This window comes from Pongo abelii, chromosome 12 (assembly GCF_028885655.2).
Source record: "Pongo abelii isolate AG06213 chromosome 12, NHGRI_mPonAbe1-v2.0_pri, whole genome shotgun sequence".
Classification (NCBI taxonomy): domain Eukaryota; kingdom Metazoa; phylum Chordata; class Mammalia; order Primates; family Hominidae; genus Pongo; species Pongo abelii.
In genome coordinates, this window is record NC_071997.2 from 107,439,499 (window position 1) to 107,460,799 (window position 21,301).

Here is a 21,301-nt window from a genome sequence, read left to right on the forward strand (position 1 = left end):
CCACCACGCCCAGTTAATTTTTGTATTTTTAGTAGAGACGGGGTTTCACCATGTTGGTCAGGATCGTCTCGATCTCTTGACTTCGTGATCCACCTGCCTTGGCCTCCCAAAGTGCTGGGATTAACAGGTGTGAGCCACCGCGCCCAGCCTTTTTTTTGTTGTTGTTTGTTTGAAATGGAGTTTCACTCTTGTTGCCCAGGCTGCCATGCAGTGGCATGATCTTGGCTCACTAAAACCTTTGCCTCCTGGGTTCAAGCCATTCTCCTGGCTCAGCCTCCTGAGTAGCTAGGATTACAGGGGCCTGCCATCACACCTGGCTAATTTTTGTATTTTTAGTAGAGACGGGGTTTCACCATGTTGGCCAGGCTGGTCTCCAACTCCTGACCTCAGGTGATCCACCCGCCTCAGCCTCCCAAAGTGCTGGAATTAAAGGTGTGAGCCATCACACCCAGACCTTTTAATCTTTTTTTTTTTTTTTTTTGAGACAGAGTCTTGCTCTGTCGCCCAGGCTGGAGTGCAGTGGTGCGATCTTGGCTCACTGCAAGCTCCGCCTCCCGGGTTCACGCCATTCTCCTGCCTCAGCCTCCCAAGTAGCTGGGACTACAGGCGCCCGCCACCATGCCCAGCTTATTTTTTGTATTTTTAGTAGAGACGGGGTTTCACCGTGTTAGCCAGGATGGTCTCGATTTCCTGACCTCATGATCCATCTGCCTTGGCCTCCCAAAGTGTTAGGATTACAGGCATGAGCCACTGCGCCCGGCCTAATCATTTTTAAGTGTATAGTTCAGTGGCATAAGTACAACCACCACTGCCATCCATCTCCAGAACTTTTTCATCTTCCCAAACTGAAACTCTATCCCCGTTAAATACCAAGTCCCCATTCTCCCTCCCCGCAGCCCCTGGCACCCACCATTCCACTTCTGTCTCCATGAGTCTGACTACTCCAGGGCCCTCATATGAGTGGAATCCTACAGGATTTATGCATTTGTGTCTGCCTCATTTCATTTAGCATAGTATCCTCAAGGTTCATGCATATTGTAACAGGTGTCAGGACTCCCTCCTTTTTAAGGCTGGATCATCTTCTATTGTGTGGATAGACTGCATTTTGCTTATTCATTCATCAGCTGATGAACATCAGGTTGCCTCCACTTTTGGCTACTGTGAATAATGTTGCTATAAACACTGGTGTACAAATATCTACTCAAATCTCTGCTTTTGGCCGGGCACGGTGGCTCACGCCTGTAATCCCAGCACTTTGGGAGGCTGAGGCAGGTGGATCACCTGAGGTCAGGAGTTCAAGACCAGCCTGGCCACCATGGTGAAACCCCGTCTCCACTAAAAATTTAAAAATTAGCCAGGCATGGTGGTGGGCACCTGTAATCCCAGCTATTTGGGAGGCTGACACAGGAGAATCACTTGAATTCAGGAGGCAGAGGTTGCAGTGAGCCGAAATCACGCCACTGCACTCTAGCCTGGACAATAAGAGGGAAACTCCATCTCAAAAGCAAAACAAAACAAAACAACACAACAAAAAACAAACAAAAAAATTTCTGCTTTCAATTATTTTGACTGTACACTGTAAGTGGAACTGCTGGCGCAGTTCCACATAGAATTACCATATAGTAATTCTATGTTTAATTTTTTTTGAGGTACTACCATACTGTTTTCCATAGAAACTTTGTGGTTTTGAGTCACTGAGATTTGGAGTTGTTTGTTACTGCAGGACAACCTAGCCTGTCCTGATACTGCCCCATACCCCAGATAATCTAGGATCAGCCAGGATTCTGATGAGGCCACAGTGCGGCAGACACAAGTGAGGGGGTAGAAGCCGAAAGGCTAAACCAACCTGAGTTAACCCAGTATGAGGTGCAGTGACGAGGGTTAGCTAGCACAGATATGCCTCCTCTTGGGACCAAAGACATTAAGGTCAGGGTCTGGAACCGACCCTGTAGTCAAATGGTTGTTTCTTAACAGACATAAACCCCCTAACACAGTCACCTTAGGCCTCTTGACCCCAGCAACCCATACATCCAACGTTACATACTTTACCATACTAAGTGACTTTGGTGGCTCCTAATAATGTCATCATAAATAGCGCTATTGAATAGAAATTTATATTTGCTCATCATGGCCCTGAGAATTTCAGCTTCTTTTTTTTTTTTTGAGACAAAGTCTCACTGCGTTACCCAGGCTGGAGTGCAGTAGCACGATATCAGCTCACTGCAACCTCCGCCACCCAGGTTCAAGCGATTCTCCTGCCTCAGCCTCCCGAGTAACTGGGTTTACAAGAATGTGCCATGACACCCAGCTAATTTTGTATTTTAAGTAGAGACGGGGTTTCACCATGTTAGCCAGGCTGGTCTTGAACTCCTGACCTCAAGTGATCCTCCCGCCTCGGCCTCCCAAAGTGCTGGGGTTACAGGCGTGAGCTGCCGCACTCACTGAATTTCAGCTTCTTAAGAGCAACTATGTTTCAAAAGTGTGGTGTGGACTGGGCACGATGGCTCATGCCTGTCATCCCAACACCTTGGGAGCCTGAGGTGGGAGCATCACCTGAGCCCAGGAGTTCAAGACCAGCCTGAGCAACATAGAGAGACCCCTATCTCTACAAATAATAATAATAAATTAGCCAGGCATGGTGGTGTGCATCTGTAGTCCCAGATACTCAGAAGGCTGAGGCAGGAGGATTGGTTGAGCCCAGAATGTCGAGGCTACAGTGAGCCATGATCACTCCACTGCACTCCAGTCTGGGCAACAGAGCAAGACTGTGTCTCAATAAAAGAAAAAAAAAAAGTGGTGTGGGGTGATTTCAGAGCTGGATGAACCCAGCTTTGAATCCTGTCTCTGCCACTTCCCAACTGTATGGCTTTGACTAAGACTAAGCCTCAGTTTCTTCATCTGTAGCGGGAGGAGAGTACAAGCCATATCACAGGGCTAGTGAAGACTAGAGAAAATGCCATGTCTGGTGCCTGGCACATAGTAGACACTCAGTAAACAGTCGCTGCTGTTTGGGGCAGTGTTATGTAAGCCCTTGATGAAGGCAGAGGTAACTCAGTCACCCTTCTATAAACGGTCTTCTCCTTTGCCAAGCTGGGTGCACCATTTAGAGTGTTCACGGATGCCCCTCCTGATGTAGAAAGCGAACAGCCCAGGAGGGTCACATGTTAATTCCACCAAGGTTTACTGAGAATCTCCTAGCACCAAGTGCTGGGCTACGGGGATGACAGACGCGGCCCCTGTCCTCACAGAGCACTGGGAGTCTCTGGGCCGGTGGGGACCACGGACAGCAGGGCCTATCATCAGTAGGACGGGGTGGCCACTTGAGTGAGGGTGACACTGAAAACGGCCAGAACTATGGCCTAGAAGATGGTCTCAGATATTGAGGCTCAGGGTGGGGGTTGGGGAGACAGAGGGACCTGGAAGCATTGGAGGACCTCCCGAAGGAAAACCTTCCCGTCTGTATGAAAGGTCAGCTCCCGGTCCCAGAGAACTTGGCAGCTCGGTTCTGTGACGCTAAAAGGGTGGCGTTGGGGGGGGGGGGCGGGGGGTGCTGAGCTGCATGGGGAGAAGGGAAAAGTAGGATCCGCTTCACTGTGAAGTGAGTCCCACCACCAACTCCAGCAATCCCTGCCCACAAGTAGGATGGCGGGTCCCTGGGAAGGGAGCACGCCATGTCCTGTGCCAGTCAGGGAGCTCAGGGCACTGTGATATAGCTGAAGTGCTGAGTAGAATTCAGGGTGCAGAGCTGCGCGTGGCTGGTGGGGTGCTGGGGCGCGCAAGGAGGCTGGAGGCGGGGGGGGGGTGCCCAGCCCCAAGTCCTAGAGCTGCTGCTGGAGGAGTGAGATGAGCACACAGTGGCTGTGCTAGTGGGATTAGACAGAGATGTCCCAAGTCAGGAACCTGGAGCCCTGAGCGCTCCATGGGGAAGGAGAACAGCCCCCACGGTGAAGGGGTGAGGGCGGTGTGTAGGCACGCACAGAATCTTCCAGCTGGAAGAGACCTTCAATGTCATTTCATTCAACCTCCCACCTCATGAAATCTTTCAGTCTTCCAGTGCCCAACTGAGGGCACCCAACTCTACTTGGACACCTCAAGGTACGGGGAACTCACTCCCTTCAAGGCAGCTCATCTCAGAGAGGCTCTGGAGCCTGCGGGTCAGCCAGAAGGAGTCTGGCGCTCCGACCTTGGCCCTGTTGAGCAGAGTGGCCTCTACTCCGCGGCGGCACCTGGCTGGGGGTTGCGGCGCGGATGGGCCGGCGCTGCTGTCCCCAGCCCCAGTGCTGAGGCAGGCAGAGCGCAGTGGGCTCTGGCGGAGGTCGGGAGAACTGCAGGGCGAAGGCCGCCGGGGGCTCCGCGGGCTGCGGGGGGAGGCACTTGACACCGGCCCGGGGAGAGGAGGGGCCGCTGTCCCTGCGGCCAGTGCTGGATGCGGGGACCCAGCGCAGAAGCAGCGCCAGGTAGCGGGGCGCCCAGCGTGGGGAGGGCTGCGGCGAGGCCCGGAGCTCGGCTACGACTCGAGGGGCTCTGAGTGGCCGGGAGCGCGGCCGAGGCGGGGCGCCCGGGGCCCGGCCCCCGGTCGGGGCGGTGCGGGGTCCAAACCTCCGCCAAGCGGCGTGCGGGGACCCCGGCGGGGCCGCAGAGGCCGGGAAGTCGCGCCGAGGGCGCTAGGACCGGCCGCGCGCCCAGGCCGCTCCCGCCGAGGCGCCCCGGGGCCCCCCAGTCGGCGCTGCCTCCCGGGCCGGCTCCGCAGCGCCGGGGCCGGGGCCAGCGCGGCCGCGGGGGGCGAGCGGCGGGCGGAGGCCTGGGCCCGCGGGCGGCCGGAGGGAGGGAAGGAGGAAGGCGGAGAGAAGGGGTGGGAGGGGGGGACCCGGCGGAGGAGGCGGAGAGAGGGAGCGCGACAGCGAGCGGAGGGAGGGAGCGAGCGAGCGAGGCAGGCAGGCGGGCCGGGAGGGAGGGAGGGCGCGCGGGCGGCGGCGGCGGCGAGAGCAGAGGACGAGCCGGGACGCGGCGCCGCGGCACCAGGGCGCGCAGCCGGGCCGGCCCGACCCCACCGGCCATACGGTAATGAGCGCCGCTGCTGGCGGCCCGGAAGGCCGGCCCGGAGGCGGCGGGGAGCCGGGGAGCCGGGCGGGGGGCGCCGCGGCGGGCAGTGCCTGGCTCGGGGCACGCTCCCGGACCCCTGCAACTCGGCGCCGGGCGCCCGTGGGGCCGGGACTGCAGGCGGGGACGGCGGGCCGGGCTGGCCGGGGCGGCGCGGGGGATTCGAGGGTTTGTTTATGTCCCCGCGGGCTCGGCAGGCGCCCCCTCCCGTCCCGCCCGCTCCCGGCGCGGACCCCCCTCCCCGCCCCCGCCCGGCTCCGGGCTCAAGTTCAAGTCTATACAATGCCGCGGGGGGCCCCTCCACCGCCGGCCTCCGCCGCGGTGCCCGGCTCGGCGCTGCCGCAGGGGCCCCGGCCGGGCCGCCCCCGCCTTCCGGGCTCTGCCCCCGCCCCGCGGCCCCGCCTGGAGCCCGCGGCCAGGGCGCCGGAGGGCGCGGACCCCGACCCAGAAGGATCGGCCCCCGCGGCGGCCCGGGGGAGCGGGGGAGGGGGCGGGGGCCGGGCCCCGCGCAGGCTCCGCGGCGGCGGCAGAAAATGGCAGCCTGGCACGACCCGGCCCCCCGCCCCTCCCCCCGGCGCCCGGCCCTCCTCGGCCTCGCGGGGCGGGGGACCCGGGAGGCCCCCGGGGGCGGGCCAAGGGGTTGATGGCGGGGCCGGGCCGGGGAGCGCCGCGCCGCGATCCTCCTCCGGCCACCTGTGGCTGGGGGTGCGGGGCGCCAGAGGGTCCGGGAGGGGCGGCGGGGCCGGGGAGAGCGCCCGCCTGGGGGGCACACCTTCCCGCGGAGTGCCGGCGGCACGGAGAGGGATGGTCGTGCCCGGCTCCTCTCTGTCCCCACCGCGGGCCGTGGGTGCCGGGGCGGCCGCGGTGGCGGCGCCGCAATGTGGGGGCGGGGCGGGGGCGGGCGAGGATCCCGGGCCCGGGCCGCGGGGGCCGGAAAACGCGGGGGTGGAAGTAGCGGGGCCGGGACCGGGAGCGGCGCGAGGGGGGTACGCCCGGGGTCGCCCCTCCAGCACCCCCGCGCACACTCCCACGCACGCGGACACACTCACGCACACGCACCCCGCCGGGCCGGTGCAGACGTGTCCTTGAAAGCTTCGCATCTGCAGTGAAGGACGAGGCCTCGCCGCGGCTGCGGAGCGGGGTCTTCGGCCCCACGTCCCCGCACCCCGGGAGACCCCGAGCTTCGGAGCCGCAGGCGGCGGCTGTCCGTGTCCCGCCCTCACCCCAGTTCCCCTCCCCCAGGCCGCCCTGCCTTCCCTCCCCTTCGGCGCGGACCGGGCTGGCGCGGGTCCAGGGCCCGCCCCTGGCCTCCCCCAGCCCCTCATCGCTGGGGCCCGCGGCCCTGGGGCTGCCAAACTGCGTTTTGCTTTCCTGGAGCCTCCCTTCTTGGGGGCACCCTCTCCCGCCCCAGCGCCCCTCTGCCATTTCTCCCCCTCTCCTCATCCCCTCCGTCCTGGCACCCTCTCTCCGCTGCACGGCCAGTTGAGGAGGTGTTGGCGCCCTGGGTGGGGAGCGGTGCCCTCTGGTTCCCAGGGGCTGCCTCCCCCGGTTCCTGAGGGGAGCCCCCTGTGGCTGCACCTTGACCCAACATGGCGTCTGGCACCCAGCAGGGCAGCTCTGGCCTGCGGCAGGCGGGAGGGTGGGCAGGGCCGGGCCCCAGGGCCGCACAGCTACCCCCCCTCCAAACCAGCGGGGACAGAAGCCTTGGGGAGAAGCGCTGTCCGCCCTGTGACCCAACTTGCCCCTCACTGCCGTGCCCAGAGACTGCCATCAGCATCCCTGGGGGCCTGCTCAGTCTTCATGTTTCACCCTAGGCTGCCAGCGGCTGAACCGCCTCCTGGGCGGGCGGCTACGAAGGGATCCTGGGATCAGGTGCTGCTCCAGTGTCGCCTCCTCCCTCGCGGGCAGATGTGACAGCTGCAGCCAGGGGAGCTATTCGCCTTGCTGTTTCCTGGGTGTTAGGACTGGCCTGTGGGATTTGGGGGGCCAGGCATCCCGGGGACCTTCTTTGGTTGGCTGGCAGGGGCCATCTCCAGGTAGTTTTCTGAGCTGCCTGCCTTTGGAGAGTTGGGTTGTGGGGAATTCCTGCTGGGTTTCTGGGACCCAATGGTCCCCCTCTGCTTCCAGGTTCCACCGAGGCCCTGCTTAGGCTGTGACAGGTGGCAATGTCAAGGTGGGAGTCTGTGTGTGCACATGTGCTGGCTCCGGCGAGGGACCAGGCTGGCCTGTGCAGCAGCTCTGGCACCTGCCTGCCTCCCTGGTGGGTCCCCCTCCTCTGTGCAGCTCCTCCCCAGATAAGCAGCTGCGGATTCAGGCCGACCAAACTTCCCTCGTTACCCCACCCAGGCACCAGTGCCTTCCATAGGAGACTGACCCTAAGAAAGGTGAATTCCTTCTAGACTCGAGGAGTGGACTGGTCCACAGGGCTGCCCTCTGAGTCCTTCCTGGAGAAGCCTAGGAGAGGACGCCAGCGGCCATCTGTCAGGGTGTCTGCGGACAGGATTCCTCTGTGGGGTGGGGGTTGGACTAGAGCCGGAAGGTCCATTCCAGCTTTGATATTCTGTGGCTCTGATTCTAGTGGTGGAATTTCAGGCCCAGAAATGGGGACAGGGTGGTCTGTTTTTCGGCACATGGCAGTAATAGGGGAAGTTTTCCAAGGAGAAGGACATATGAGAGAGATCAGGGTCCCCAGCGAGTTGGGCCTTGGGAAGGAGAGGCGGTGTGAGGAGGGTCCCTGAAAGAGACGGGTTGATCACGTCCGACTCTGCAGAGGGTGTAAAAAGTACAGCCTCCTTTAAGCCTCGGCACGTGTGTATCCTGTAGGTTTGTGTATAAATCCCTGTGTGTGGATAATTTCTGAGGTTTCCTTTTCAAGTCCAATTCACAGTAAGCTCCTCAGTCCCTTATGGATGTTTTACTATCGCTTTCACACCCACCTCTGCCAGTGGTTCTCAAAAAGCTAGGAAGACAGGACAAACGGTAAAATCCTCGTCCAGGGTCACCGGCAGGAAGAAGTGGAGCCAGGCCTGCACTCGGGGGAAGACGCCCCACACTACATCTCTTACCTGGGCTGCTGCATGTGTCCGTCCCCCCTCTCAGTTTGTGATCTCCAGGGAACAGGGGCCTTGCCTCCCTGGGTCCCCATTGGACAAGCGGTGAGGCCTCCGAGGGTGTCTGCTGAGCGAGGGGAGTACACTGCCCTCCTGTCCTCTCCCCGAGGCAGCGAGGCAGGTTAGTGCTGGGCTCCCTTCTCCCTGCTGCTGTGCGCCACTGCCCAGCGGCCACTGCCTACTTACAGGCCAGCTCCTCAGGGTCACACCTCCCTGAAAGACCCAAGTTCTTTCCCAGCAAGAGCCAGACTCCCCCAAGGCTTCTCTTTTTGGGATCCAGGTAGAAAGAGGACTCCAAAGGGTGAGTTAAAACAGACCACCCTCTCCCCATCTTTGGGCCTGAAATGTCAGCATTAGAACCCAAACCTTAGAATTGCAGGCTGAAAGAGGAGTTTAAGCTCTGAGAGCTCTTAGTGCTGGCTATGGGACTGTTTGTGGGAGGTGGTGCCCAGTTCTTCCCAGGGTTGTCCATGCTACCCAGAGCCTGAGGCCTGGAGGGCCATTCACGTGCCAGTCACATGCCTCTCCCTGGGTACTTCCTGCTGCCTCCAACTTGCTGGCCTGGGGTCCTGGACTTGGTGCTTGTATCCTCCCCACCCCATGCCCCACTGGGAGTTGAGTGTGTCTCTGGCCTCCAGCAGGTAGGGCCAGAGCGTCTACCCCAACGCTATTCCCCATGCTGCAGCCCTCGGGAATAGCTTCTACTTTTGTTTGAATATTAGTATATGAGCAGAGAGCCCGTCAGAAGCCCACCTGGCCTGAGGCTGGGTTTCTGCAGGGGCTTTGCTGTTCCTGAGCAGGGCTTTAATGGTCTACTAAAGGTGCCAGATCCCTTTCCACTTTAATTTTGAGGGCTCATTTTCAGTCATTTCTCTCTGACGATTTTTCCCTGAGAACATGACCAAATCTGAGATCCATGAAGTGTCAGCCTGAGATTTATGTCTGTGTCCGAGCCTGCCTCCACTTGGCTAAATGTGTGGGCAAGACGAGGTTCAGTGCACGTGTGTCTGTGCATGATGTGTGTGTACACGGTGTGCCGCCGCCTGTGGATGGGTAGGACTTGCTTCCACATGAGCCAGTGTCAAGGCAGCATGAGGCCCTCGAGTCACAGGGAGCTGCACTCTGACACCTCCCAGCGGCAGGAACTTGGGCGACAACTTGATTCCCTGGGCCTCAGTTTCCTCACCTGTAACATGGGAGTGTGCATGGATTCTGCTTACAGGTGGTTGTGAGGATGGAGTGAGATGATGTGCGTTACAGCCTTAGCGGAGCAGGAGCCCTCCTGTTAGCTGTGTCTGTTTTCATCATTTGGGCGGCTCACGTGGACTAGCACTGCAGGAAGTGCTCTAAGAAGCCTCGTCCACCTTCCTGTGTCTTTTGCAGAATCTTGGTCAGATGAGGAAAGTGCCGATTCTGATTAAAAATCCTGGGAGGTGGGAGGCTCCTCAGCGCCACTTAGCAATCTGTTGAGTTGAACAAATCGCATGTCAACAGGTTGTTTTGCTTCCACCTGAAATCCCTCCCGCTGTAGTTTCAGCTCGTTATTCTCATCCTGTCTTGAGTGCAGCAGCACTTTCCCACCGTATTTGCTTCCATTTTCCAGAGATGTGCTGAGCATTTCCTGTAAGCCATGCCCTGTGCTGGCTTTGAGGGGACACGGTGTGTTTAGGATATGCCCAGTTAACGAAGAACTGCAGAGTGGGACCGGGGTTACTGGAGAGGGAGAAATAAAATGCTCAAAGGAGAGTGAGGTCACAACCAACTAAGGCCATCAGGGAAGGCTTCTTGAAGGAAGTGGCATCTCAGAAGCGCCTCAGAGCACAGAAGTGGGGCTTCAGGGGCAGGGCATCATTGTGGGTGGCTGTAGTGCCCGGGAGGTGGACTGGAGCCTGGGTTGTGCTGGAGGCCAGGCTGAGGCCCTGCCTTGGTTTGGGGAGGAGATCCCTGCACTCCGGAACTCCTCTGTGGCCCACGGAGGATCGCTCTGAACTGCCTCAGCGTGGCAGCCAGTAGGGGTGGGGGTGGAGAGAGGACAGCAGGGAGGGAGGGGAAGGGGCCAAATGAGCTCATTTGGTGTCGGATCCTGATTCTTTCTATTCCATAGACCAGAGCTTAAGAGCTCAGACTTGGAGAGCAACAGAACAGGGTTTAAATTACACTGACCCCAGGGGGTTGTGACGATTAAGGGGGAGGCCAGGGTCAGGTCTGGTCTGCGAGCGAGTGATAGCAGTCATGGTGAGGATGTGGCAGGAGGAGAAGGGTCCCTTTTCTGGCCTCCCAGAGGTCTCCGTGTCCCCCCTTGCCCACTCCACCAGGCTGAGGCGCCCCAGCATCCAGAACATTCCGGCAAGGGGCTGCCAGTGCCAGGGAAATGGGGGTGAAGACGTCAGGTTCCTGTCTCTGCAGCCTGACCCTGTCCCCCAACACACACACACTGGGCAGAACCCAGCCACCAACCCAGAAGGGAGGTGCCCTGCAGACGGCCCAGGCCCCCAGGCATGAGTGCAGGTGCCTGGCAGCCCCCTGCAAGAACAGCTGGTGGGCAGGGCCTTCTGGGCCAAATCTCCCTTGCTGATCACATCATAGGCCACCAACCTGTCTGGAGGACAGCAAGGGTGCTTGGTGGGCAGTGGGGGTGGGGGTAAGGGAGGCGCAGACGCCTGGGGCTTTCCTAGCTAAATTCCAGTATGGAGTGTATTTTTTTTTTTCAGCAGTAGCTCTGTGTTGCCTCCTCCTGTCCTGCTGTGGTCCTCTCTGACCCTTAAAGGCTGCCCAGCCTTATTTAGATATATGACCAGGTTCCTATTTTCTCTTTCCTGTGGTCGCGGCCCTGCTCACCACCATCCCTATTGATCTTTCCCCTCTGCGTCTGTTTCAAATGTCAAGGTCATTTTTAATTCTGAGCCAGTTATTAGCTGCCCCGTCTGAGTGCACAGAGGGGACGGAGGACCATCTCTTACAGCCAGTAACCGGAGAGCTGGAACTTGGGTCTCCTGACTCCTAGTCTAATGCTCTTCTTACTATAATGAAAGGGGAGGGGGGCTCGGTGCAGATGTTCGGGATCTGATAGATCAGCTAGGTCATGGGTTCCAGTGATCCTTCCTTGAAAAGGTAAAAAGATGCTTAGAGAGGAGATTATGGGGTGTGGGTTAGATTTCCGGCTCACTAAGCTGTTGAGTGTGGGCTGTGTCCTGGGGAATACTTGGGAACGGCCATGGCCTGGGGGCAGGAGGCCTTCGGAGTGTCCCTCCCCCGCCACTCCCTGGAGGACCCCGGGAGACACAGGCAAGTTCGCCCCTGCCCCTGCCAAGCCAGTGGGATCCCCCAGCACCCCAGTGAGCAGAACCTGTTTGGAAAGAGGCTTCTGGAAGGCCTGCACGATTACTTGTATAGGTTCCCGAAGTGATAAATAAATGCATGGGGAAAGGGGAATCCACTTAGATTCCCTAAAAGCCTTTGAAACAAGGTGGTAAGCGTGTCTGTTCTGATGTGTTAGATCCCCATGCAGTAGTGTTGTGGTTAAAAAAAAAAATGTTCATAGCGTAATCTCAGTTTTGTGAAATTCTTTAAAATCTATACAAATATACACATGTTTAGGTTTGCACATGCATGGAAAAGTTGTTCTGGAAAGATAGACACAAACCTGTCAACAAGTTTTTGCTTTTTAACTTTATACACTTTCGTTTTCTTTGAAAAAATGTAAATGAACTTGAGTTACTTTCTTAATGACAACAACAAAAATAAAACTACACTTTTTAAAAGCCTGTGGATGGGAATGTAGAAAAAAGAATTAAGTCACCTAAGGCTGAGGGATGGACTCTTTTTTATAATGGATAAGAAACTGATTTAGAGACTGACAGCAAGGGGTAAGCTTACTCAGGTACATGTCTTTTCCGGAAAGGTTGCAGGGAGAAATATCGCAGATATTAAGGCCTCTGAGCAAAGGCCTAGGCTGGTAGGGATTAGGGGAGAGCAGAAAATAGGCGGCTGACTGCATGCACCCTGGCCCACGCCAGGGACAGGGGACAAAGTTAGCTTTATAGGATGGCGACTTGAAACTCATTTCTGACCCAAGGTGGAGACAAATCACTGACGATCTTCCCCCAAAAGCATCAGTCTGATGGGCTGTTGTGGCCCAAATGGTTCCTGGGGAACTGGAGGTATAACTGGGGCCCAGCCCGGGTATGGAGCTCAGGTGACCCAGCCCTGGCATAGTGAGAGCCTCTTGGGAGGCCACACCCAAGGGAGACAAAGTGGGGCTTCAGGAGGCCCCACGAAGGGGTAGAAGGGGTGTCTAGGAACTTGCTTGGCATGTGGGTTCAACTCTGATCTAGGGGTCCCTGAGCAGGTGGTGATGACCCAGACGATGGGGTGGAGAGGTAAGGTGGGGGCAAATACAAATTCCTCTGTCTGCAGTCATCTTGCTACCCCAGGAAGCTCAGGGCTGGTTGCTTAGCAACAGCACTTACCACCCTCTTCCACCTTCCCCTCCCCCACCCCACCCATGGGTGCCTCTTGGGGCTTCCCTTCCCCCAAGGCTGCCCCTGTTCAATAGGACATGAGAAGGGTCTGTGCACTTTTTTGGCCCTGCCCCTGGAATAAGGCAGGAACAGACATAAAAGGACCTATGACTTGGAGGTGAGCACAGAACTGGCCCCTCTACAAACCAGCCAATTAATCCAAGGCTGGTAGGGGACAGATGTGCAGGGCAAGAAAGGTGTTCAGGAGTCAGGCCAACCTGGAGGACTGTCTCAGCCCCATTCGTGCTCAGTTGCTGCTGGCCCCAACCCACCTGGAGCTGCAGGTTTTTCATCTGTAAATCGGGGATAAGAATAGCAGCCTCATCTTAAGGGGTTGCCTGAATGACATGCAATATTTTATGAAACAGCTAGCACTATGCCTGGCACAGAGAAGGTGCTCAGGAGGCATGAGCTGCTTTTCTTTACATGGGGGTCGTTCCAGGGCTGCCTGGTTAGGATGACCCCCACAAAGCCCTGCTACTCTGTAAGACCCTGCAAGTGGCCAGGTGCAGTGGCTCATGCCTGTAATCCCAGCGCTTTGGGAGGCCGAGGCGGGCGGATCACCTGAGGTGAGGAGTTCAAGACCAGCCTGGCCAACATGGTGAAACCGCCTCTCTACTAAAAATACAAAAATTAGCCAGGTGTGATGGTGCACACCTGTAATCACAGCTACTCCGGAGGCTGAGGCAGGAGAATCACTTCAACCCGGGAGGTGGAGGTTGCAGTGAGCCGAGATCGTGCCGCTGCACTCCAGCCTGGGTGACAGAGTGAGACTGCGTCTCAAAAGAAAAAAAAAAAAAAAAAAGACCTGCAAGTGTTGCCTGTCCTCCCCATGGCCCCTCACGGTGAGGGGAAGAGATAATCAAGTTGAGAATGACCCCCAAGCCCATGGTGGACTCTGGGCTGGGAGTCAGGGGCCACGGGGGAGTGGCAGGGACAGAGAAAGATGTCTCTGTCCTCCTTAGCTTCGGTTATCTGACCCAGGTCCCTTTTTCCAGCTGCCAATAAGTTGTCCCTTTTTCTCTTAGCCTTTCTGCACCTCCACTTCTTCCTGTGAAGCCAGGATTTGCCTGTACCTTTTTTGATCTCTTCAGAGTCCCCTGTCCATGTAGGGACGCAATAGCCTGCTCAAGACCTGGGCCCTCTTTCCCTCCCTGCCCACTGGTCTATTTGGAGCTAAGCAGAGAGTGGCCTCTGCTGGGTTCTGGCTCTGCCCCACGGCCTGGAGGCATGGGAGGGTCTAGACCACAGCCCGGCCTGGCAGCTGGCACGCAGCAAGAGCTCCTAATGGTTTTATTACCAGCAACAATGTGGTGCTTGTTGCCATCCACGCACAGGCTGGTGGTTCCCAGCCCAACTGGTGGTGGCCTGAGGGCCCTGCCTGGTACTGGAAGCTCAGCTGGGAAGCCCAGTGGGGCTGGGCAGTCAGTCGCCTCTGCGTTTTCTTCTGTCAACACCCTGCCAGCAGGCTGGAATCAGAGGGAGCCAGGGCACGGCATGGCGAGATACTGGCCCCTGAGTTGGCAGGCCTGGCAGCACTTGAGTTTTCTCTCCGGAGGTCCCTGCCTCAGATCCACAAATGATGTTCATCCATTCATCTAAGAGACCTACTGTGTGCCAGACACAGGCTGCATAGATGAAAGGTGTCACACTCATCTCAAGGACCCTGCAGCTTAGGTAGGGTCTGGCAGGGCGGAAGGACCCCTGGCACACCATGTCCAGGCATTAGCAGGGCTCAGAGAAGGAAGTCGGATTCAGGGGGAGAGAAGATCTGGAAGGGCTTTCTAAAGGAGGTGACGCTTGAGCTGAGTCTTGAAGTGGAGGGAGCAGTTAGCTAGGTGGACAACGGCACTTTTTGGCCCCATGTGGCTGCAGTGTAGGGAATGATGGGATACGAAGCCAGGGGCCTGGGCCGGGGGACCATGGAAGGTGGGATGTTATGAACGGACATTGGGCTTGGGATTTATTTTTGAGAAGGATCATTCTAGGGCATCCAGGAGGAGAGCTCAGGCAATAGGGTTTAGGGGCAGGGAGCCCAGGTGGAAGGCTGGCACAGAAGTCCAGGGCAGCAATGTGGGCCTGAACAGGGTGTGCGCGGTGTGACATCTAGGAAGTGCAGTCAGTAGGAACAGTCAGGATAAAAGGAATGAGGGGAGTTGGGGTGGCCGTCTGGTTTCTAGCTCAGCCAGCTGTGTGGGTGGGGATGCCCTTCATGGAGGGGGCATGGGTTGGGGGGAGTCGGAGAGAGCAGGAGGTGCCTCCCACATGGAACTGGGTTGTAGCTGGGGCTTGAGGGCGGGTGGGATTTCCCCAGGGGGAGCCTGAGCCAGGCCAGGCTTGCAGAAGGAGGCTGGAGCCTGAGTCATAAGGCCTGGAGGCGGGGTGCCTTGTGCGATGGATGAGAAAGGCAGGTGCATTTCGGTCTGTGACTGGTAGGACCCCTGCAGATTTTTGAAGGAAGATTTTGAGGAAGGTGCTCGCACCCATGCATTCATTGGGAATGCTGATGAGTTAGCGCCTCTACTTCACAGTGATTTCCCCAAAAGATGAGCTGCAAGGCCTAGACCCTGGCCCTCCACCCAGGACCTGCGGCGAGTCTCATCACCGTCGGAGAATCTTTGGGTGGGCTGGAAGTTGATGTCAAGCTGTCCAGCCTTCCTGTCACTCTCCATTCAGAGGCAGGTCTGCGGAGAGAGATAGGAGAGACAAGCTGGGGACAGCATTTTTGGAAAGCAAACAGAAAAGAAGCAAGAACTGTTCCTCTAAAATAGAAAGGAGGCTTATGTGTGTTATGTGAAGGATAATGTGGAAGGCTATTTCCAAAGAATTTCTCGAAAAATGACGTGAGCCATGTCAGCATCATTGAATTTAGATAGAGGCCAGGAGCAGTGTGGCATCGTGCTGGGGCCACCAGGCTGGGGACTGGACAGATGGTGGTTTCACCTCACCTCTGCCACCTCCTTGCTGCGTGTCATTGGAAGATCACTCAACTTTTCTTAGGCTCAGTTTTACCATCTGTAAAATGGACATAACTTCACAGGCTGGTGTTGTTTGTTTTGAGCATTGCTTCTTGGACTAAACCTGGATATTTTTTCCTTCCCTCCCTCGCTTCTGCACTTCCTCTGGTTCTTTGCCTCCCAAGAAGCCTGTTTCCTCCTGTCCCCTCCATCAGTTTTGAGTTCCCCCTTCCTGGGAAGCTCCATTCATTATGTTCTATTGACTCTCTTGTTCCCAATTATTCCCTGCAAAACTGGTTCACCCAGTGTATTTGAAGAGCATCTACTGAGCTAAATGGGAGTTATTGGGGGTCAGTTCCTGTTTTGTTTTTAATAAGGGGAGGGAGGGTCTGTGTAGAGCTGTCCAGGAGAGCAGAGGGCATGGGGGACAGGGGGGATGTTGCAGGACCCAGTGGGACCACAGCTGGGACCTTGCCTTGTAGCTGGCTCAGTGTGCCAGGGGATAGGGGCACAGAGCCCTGGTGGGTCTGGGAGATGAGCTTGGGAAGGACTTGGCCTGGACATGGGCTAGGCTGCCCTGCTTTCAGAGCCAGACCTCAGGAGATGGCAGAGAGGGCTGCTTCCTCTGTGAGGGCCATACATGATGGCCCTTGGGCTGTATGGTGGCCTTGTGACATGCAGCCACACCCCTGGGGAAATCTTTGAAGCATCTCTGCATTCTGGAGGATCTGGTGGGAAGATGGCTTCACAGCGGGGCTCTTGTTGATGTTGCCAAGAAGGCCGAGCGGGAGTCGGGCTGTCTCTGGCTGGGAGTGGGGTGGGGGCTGCGGTCCATCTGAGTGTGGAAACCCACGTTTCTCTGGTTTGTGCAGACCTGTGCAAGCAGCCATGCTGCAGGACTGGCCCCCTGGAAGTGGGGCATACATGAACTCAGGGTGTGGCGGTGTAATCAAATGAAATGTACAGCATAATTAATCTGGCATACCCTTAATGATATGCATAATTGTGCTGCATGGTAATTAGGTGTAAATGGTAAGCAGTTCACATAAATGTTTTTGTAATTGGTATTAATTTTGCAGAGGCAAACCAAGTTTATGTGGTTTTTCTCTTCTTGCTCTGTTAGTTTTCTAGTACAGGCATTTCCAAGCTTTTGGAGGAATTCTATTGCAAATGTTTGTTTATAGGGCAATGTTTTGTGTTTTCGCTCAGAACAATGTTATGAATGGTTATGAGGTTCCCAAGCTGGTTTCTAAATGCCTCTTTGGCCCATACAGTAGGTGAAATGTGCAACACGTGTTCCTGTGTCAGAAGGCCCGCCCAGGATCCTCCGGCTCCAGGTGCCCCGGCGTGTGCAGCATGAGGGGGGCTGTGCGCATGTGTGCACCTGTGCGCCTGGGTCATCTCTGCATTTGTCTAGGTGTATCTCTGTGTGTGCATCTATGTCTGTGTGTTTGTATCTGTGTGTCTGTCCGTGTGTGTGTGTGTGTGTGTGTGTGTGTGTGGTCTGCCTGACTGTGAGAGACTCCTGAGGCCACAGTGGCAGGTCGAAATTCTCTGGTAAATACATTCCCCATTCCAGTGGCAAGGGACCTGGGCTGGAGACTTAGGGGAATTAGCTGGGAGGGGGACCCTGGCACAGCAGCCGTTCCTAGGAGTGAGCACAAGCCACTCCGAGGTGTGGTCTGAAGCCAGAGTCTAGGTTTCCTAAGAACATATGGCTTGCCTTTCTTTCTGATCAAGCACATAATAATTTTTAAATGAGCATTTATTGAGTGCCTGCCACGTGCCAGGCCCTATGTTAAACACTCGACTCAGATTCCCTCCTATCTTAAAACAGACTTATGAAATAGGGACTTTTTCTCACCCCGCTTTACAACTTGGGAAACTGAGGCCCGAATCTCTGAGTGACAGAGCCAGGGTTTGAGGCGGGGACTGCTGGAGGCAGGGCCCATGGTTCTGAGATGTGCTGCTTGGAACCCTGGGCTCTTCTCCCTCCCTTGGCCCCCTCCACAAATGGTTTGTTTTTGTTGGGACAGACGATGAGGAGAAAGGCGGCCCTGTGGGAAATCTGAGAGCAGTGAGCTCCCTTCCTGCTGAAGTGGGTGGGTGGGGGGGGGCGGTGGGGGATGAGCTCCAACAGCTGCTCCCAAGCCCTGAAGACCCTTTGGGGGACCTCCTGGTTTGACCCAAGAGGGAGCTGGTCTAGGAAGTGGGGTTGGGGGAGCGTGGCCATGGGCAGTGTCGGGAGAGGGTGGTCACAGGCCAGACAAGGACTCAGCCCCCCTGATTCCTGTGGTTCACTGAATAGCCTAGGCCCTCACCACCCCCTTCACCTTGGGGATCTGGGGCAGGTGAGCCTGCAGACCCACGGCAGGTGTATGTTCTACCCTCGGAGCTCCTGCAAACAGCCTTTCCACTGACGCAGTGCCTTGGGGGCTCTGCCAAGCGACCCCTAGAATGGGGATTGTGGGGGGTCGCTCTAGGCACCGCAGCACTGTGCTGGGGATGTTGCAGCTGCCTGGGAGTGACTTCACACAGTCCTCTCTGCCTCCAGGGTCACCCGGAACGGGGTTGCGGGGGACAAGCTGTGGGCGGGGGGGACGGGTAGCAAGATGCATCACATGAACTCTGACCTCGTCTCTTTGAGAAATCAGACACATCTATATACGCATGGAACACTCAATGACCCCTGGGTGGGTGGTCGAGGAGAAGGGGACAGTGTGTGGGGGAGGAGAGATGTTGGGTTGAAGGACTGGGAGAGAGGAGCTGAGTGGGCCCTGTGGGAGAGGGTGGGAGCCAGGGGTGTCATTCCGGGACAGCAGCCGGGCCTGGAATGATGCAGCTGGGAGAGGTGGGGGCATGGCCAGAGCAGTGGGCGGAGGCTGCATTGTAGCCAGCCCTGGTGAGACCAGGCCAGAGCGTATATTTTACCATGTGTGCAAATCTTTGGCATCATAGGATTTTTTTAAAATAATAGCTTTAAGATATAATTCACATTCCATACGATTCACCCATATAAGTGTACAGTTCGATGGGTTTAGTACATTCACAATCAATTTTTTAAAATTTTCATCAGGTGTCATAGGTTTTCATAGAGGGGGCCATGTGTGGGCAATCTTTGCTGAGAGGGTGAGGTGGGAGGTAGAGATGCCAGAGGCAGGTGGACCCGCTACAGGGCATCTACTAGGTTATTGTGCCACAGACACAAGAGGTACAAAGGGCCTGGAGGGAATAGGGGGACGAGAGAAGCCCAAGGACCAGGTACCTGCTGGATGTGAGGACCCAGGGGAAAGGTGGGACCTGAGTTTTCTCCAGGGTTTGGGGCTTAGGCAGCTGAAGGGAGGGGAGTGTTTCTTCCACATAGAGGGAAAAACCAGAAAATAGAGCCGGCTCTGAAAGAAGCATGTTCTGGAAGAGTAGGATTTTAGGTGACTGCAAGTCATCCAGTTGGGATGAAAATAAATAGAGCTGGAGCCCCTTGCAGTAGGAGGCCTATGTTAACTTATGCCCAGGTGTCTGAGAGGAAGAGCATTTAGAGAAGAGCTGAAGGTAGAACATGACCTGTGAGGAGCGCCCACCATGCAGAAGTGGGATCAAGACTCCCGCCAGCCCCAGAGACAGAGCTGCAGAATCTGAGGCTGGAGACCCAGAAGCAAGGAGCCAGATGGAGTCATGGCTGGGAGAGAACGCACAGAAGGCAGTTGCTGGTGAGCTCCAGAAGCAGGGGTCTCCTTTCACTCCAGGGCCCGGCTCCACAATGGCACTCAAGAAATGGCTGTTGAGTGAGTGCTTGAAGCAGGGAGTGATTAGCTGGCCAGGATGTTGAATTGAGCTCAAGGGCCATGAGGATGGAAAAAGGCCCTTTGGGGCCGCGGGTGACTTTATCAGTCAGGGTCCATTCAGAAGACAGAAACCACATGGTGATTGGAACAAGGAAAGTTTCACATAATGAATTATTAACTCTAATTGGATTGGAATAATGAGGAATTGGCTAGTAAGAAGTAAAAATAACTCCAAAGAATACAAAAATAATAGATATGAGAACAGCCCCTACCTCTAGGGTTGCCACAGAGTGCCTAAGGAAGAGGCCCCGCAGGGTTGAGATCCACACCTTGATGGAGAGGGTGTGGCCATGGCTCCCTGGATGGCAACGTCTCTGTAATGCCATGTTGGCAGAACTTGCTGGAAATCTACCCTCTGGAATTTACTGGAAATCCATCTTTTTGGGTCCCAAGGAAAGTTGTTTGTGGGAGGTATCTTGCTGGAAGCACACCGCTGCTACGTTTTCCCAGGGGAGTGCTGGGAGAAGCTCCTGGCCATTGGGTACTCCTGACTGACATGTGTTGCTGGAGCCAGGTGCTGGAGAAGCTGTCTGCATTGCAAAAGCCTGGCACTCCTGCAGGAGCTGGGCACTGGAAAACTGCATGCTGGAGAAGCTGCAGCAGCACAGGAGCTGGGTGCTGGGAAGCTTCATATGTGGCAAGACCCTGATGCTGGAAAGCGCCCATGCAGCAAGATCTGGCTGCTAGAGAAGTTGTATACAATGCAGGAACCCAACAAGAGCACACTGGGTCTAGAAAGGAAACCCACCTCCTCCTTCGATGCCTCTTCAGTGCCCTCCACAGTTGTGCCAGCTGACAAAGGAAGAGTAGTTAAAGGGCCCAGCTCCATCTTCACAGCACAGGCAATGATGGGCGAATAAATTGATAACTGGCACAGTTTACCCCTTTGTCTACACAGCTTCCATTTGCACCTTTCTACAACATCTGAACTCCCATACAAAAACAAACAACTGGATGTCTACCTATCAAGACAGTTATCCTTCTTATGAAATTCTCACCCTTTTGCCCAGAGAGCCCCAACCATCATGCTACCAATCCCTGGCTACAATAACTTCTCAAAGTCAGTCACAGTCCCACCGAATATTCTGTTACCTAAGGACTACATTATAAAGCTGTCAACAACTTGTGTAGAAAACAATGGGAAGGAGAAAGAAAGAAGAAAATGGTTACCATATTGCAAACACACACACACACACACACACACACACACACACCCCAAGTTAATAGAAAATGTGCAAAACCACTAGAGGCCTGGTTTCTGCATTTGTTCAAAAGGCTACACTTGCTACCTGGCTTCCTTGTCTTCTTATCCCATTCTGTGTTTCCTCCACACTCAGCCAGAGCCTTAGCTGGTCATGCTTCTTTTAGTTGGTGGAGTAGCCCAAACCCTCATTCACAAAGGACCTGAATCCTTAGTTATCCCGCTTTTGTTTTGTTGTTACCATAACTTTACATTCAGCCTTCCTTTGGGCGTGGAAGTTCTTAAGAGGTGCCTGAGAGAATTCGCTGGGTTCCAGACATAGTCTTGCTTGGCTCTGTGGCTGATCAGCAATCCAGTTTTCTCCTTGGTAACTAGGATCAATCACTCCAGACAGTGGCATAACTCCTTTTTTCCACTGTCAGTTCAGTAGCATAAGGAGTTCGAGAAAGCCAAGCGGGTATAGGTGTCTTCTCTCCCAGGGAAAGCATTATGATATGTCCCTGGTGGGAGCACTCTCCCCCGAGGATGAAGACAGTCAGCATCCCCAGAGGGTTTCAGAGTTGTGGGGTGG

The 21,301-nt window shown here is 56.1% G+C and overlaps 1 protein-coding gene across 3 annotated transcripts in view; it reads left to right on the forward strand.

Annotated features, from left to right (window-relative positions):
* Nucleotides 1-4,296: 4,296 nt before the first annotated feature.
* The window catches only part of DNMT3A (DNA methyltransferase 3 alpha), a 109,825-nt gene continuing 92,820 nt past the window's right edge, over nt 4,297-21,301 (forward strand). The window contains exon 1 of one of the 3 annotated variants that reach the window (XM_024242369.3): nt 4,297-4,457. The gene's annotated coding sequence lies outside the window, so the exon portion shown is untranslated. Of the gene's footprint in view, nt 4,458-4,936; nt 5,062-21,301 lie in introns of those variants that run through there. The other 2 variants (XM_024242368.3, XR_010136322.1) reach the window with 2 other exon arrangements.